General features: G+C 40.0%; 1 protein-coding gene across 2 annotated transcripts in view; it reads right to left on the bottom strand.

The window, feature by feature from the left end:
- LOC143290590 (uncharacterized) overlaps positions 1-2,500 on the bottom strand; it is a 24,104-nt gene that overhangs the window by 19,903 nt on the left and 1,701 nt on the right. The gene's annotated exons all lie outside the window — the stretch shown is intronic.

The following is a 2,500-nucleotide window of genomic DNA, read 5'->3' as shown; positions in this document are numbered from 1 at the left end:
AATATATAGAAATTATGAGCCCTTCAGTTAACAAATGTTGACAAAGTTTTAAAAAAAAAAACAGGTTTAATAATTAAGCGCACATGAATACCACAGACATAAACCATAGGCTTTAGGGAAAACAAACATCAGCAATCAAAAAAAGAAAACTTACCAGTACTCCATGGCCCAAGTATACCCATTTTCTCTCTGCTCTAAAATTCCTGTGTGCCTAAAATTTGCCAATTTCGGAATTGTTTTTGCTAATCTTCTATTGCCTCAGCTTTTAATATAACAATATTATATATATATATATATATATATATATATATATGCAAATAAATAAGATTGTCTTACAAGCATCCTGTTCCAACAATGTGGACCTGATTGACGCACACTTTCCAAAGAACAAACTATCAACACAAAAATGTGCACTGTTTAACTTCCACAGGTCTACTTTCAAACTCAGCCTCAAACACATAGATCTATAATCTGTCCTTTTTTGATGCCATGTTTCATGAAGGCAGCCTTGGGTTGGTGTGGCTCCTTTCCCCTCCTCCTCCACCCCCATCCCCCTCTCCCCAACCCCTACCACCCTGATCACTACCACCCCCTCCAAAACAAGTCATGTCAAGGGAGCACTACTGACGGGCGCAATAGCCGAGTGGTTAAAGCTTTGGACAGTCAATCTGAGGGTCCCGGGTTCGAATCACGGTGACGGCGCCTGGTGGGTAAAGGGTGGAGATTTTTACGATCTCCCAGGTCAACATATGTGCAGACCTGCTAATGCCTGAACCCCTTTCGTGTGTATATGCAAGCAGAAGATCAAATATGCACGTTAAAGATCCTGTAATCCATGTCAGTGTTCGGTGGGTTTTGGAAACAAGAACATACCCAGCATGCACACCCCCGAAAACGGAGTATGGCTGCCTACATGGCGGGGTAAAAACGGTCATACACGTAAAAGCCCACTCGTGTGCAAACGAGTGAACGCAGAAGAAGAAGAAGAAGAGCACTGCTGAACTCACTCTGCAATGGGTCTGGTTCTGACAGATCACACAAGCACGGCAATCACCTCTGACAATGACCATCAGAACACAGCAGACGAGACAACTGCTATCTCAACTTTAAGGGCTGGATGTGGATTACAGCGTCTAGCCCAAGTTACAACCCCCACTCTCTTGGCCAAGAGCGCTTATGATAGGACAGTCAGCATTGGACTGGTCCCCAAAGGCCATCCAGCACCCAAGGCTGCAGCACTAAGAGCCAGCGCAATCTTGCCTTCTAGTTTAACAGTCATAGTTCTTCACAAAGGACTTAAAGCTGTAAAAGAAATTCCCATTGCAGCGGAGAAACACTTGATCATGAACACAGCTCTCAGTCTGCTGTTGGCCCTGTTGTAAGTTTATGTCAATCACTCACTTTAGCCAGCATTGAGCATACTGTGTTGGAATAAGCTGGTACATTTTCACATAATATAGTGAAAGTTAAAGTCCTGTCAAGTTGCTGCTGTGATCATGTGTGTAAAAAAAATAAAATGAAAATAAAATTAGATTAAAATAGCTTTTAAACTTCTGTTTGTTATTTATTTATGTTTATTTATTTCTTTATTTTATTTATTATTATTATTATTATTATTACTATTGTTTTGTTTTGTTTTTGTTTTGTTTTTTTATACGCTTATAGTTGACTTCATCAAGTTTTTGCGCCTTATACATATTATTAGTAGTAGTAGCAGTTCTTTTTTTTATGTATTTATCTATTATTTATTGGCTTTTTTTTTCTCAAGGCCTGACTAAGCGCGTTGGGTTATGCTGCTGGTCAGGCATCTGCTTGGCAGATGTGGTGTAGCGTATATGGATTTGTCCGAACGCAGTGACGCCTCCTTGAGCTACTGAAACTGACACTGAAACTTAGACTTCTGTATTTCATTAAATCATTGGACAGTGCCTTGATGTCTCATCATCTTTTCTGCACTCACCTGAATGTGTTAACTCTCTCCATACGAATGGCGAAAGAGACGACGTTAACAGCGTTTTATCCCAATTACCATCATCAAAATATTGCAGGCGGAAGGCTCTTATACTGAAGAGGTGAATGTTGACAAAGAATACCACAGTTCTGATGACAGAAGCTAAAGGTTGGGTCATTCAGACACCTACTGGACATCCGAGGGGTCTGTGTAGAGGAGAAGAGAGGACTGGCCGTACTGAGTGAGTTAAGCTTGCGCTGTGAGTGTGCAACAGTCAGACAAACACACGAACAAACAGTCTAAAGCACTGAAGGAGAGAAAGAAAGAGAGAGAGCAGTAGTAGAAGTAGTATATGTCACATAAAAACATGTCATACTTCATAATTATGCCATTTTTCATATCATGTTATTCTTCCTCCAAATAGGTCTAAAGACCAAAAACTTTTGATATTTCTTATATTGTATTATTGCATTTCTTTGTCCATTTTGTGTGTTCCTTGTTCAAACATGAAGACAGACTGACAGAACACTGGCAGAGAATTAATATGGT

The sequence above is a fragment of the Babylonia areolata genome, chromosome 15 (assembly GCF_041734735.1).
Source record: "Babylonia areolata isolate BAREFJ2019XMU chromosome 15, ASM4173473v1, whole genome shotgun sequence".
Lineage (NCBI taxonomy): Eukaryota > Metazoa > Mollusca > Gastropoda > Neogastropoda > Buccinidae > Babylonia > Babylonia areolata.
Note: the sequence above shows the minus strand (reverse complement) of the source record. Positions and strands in the feature narration are given on the sequence as shown.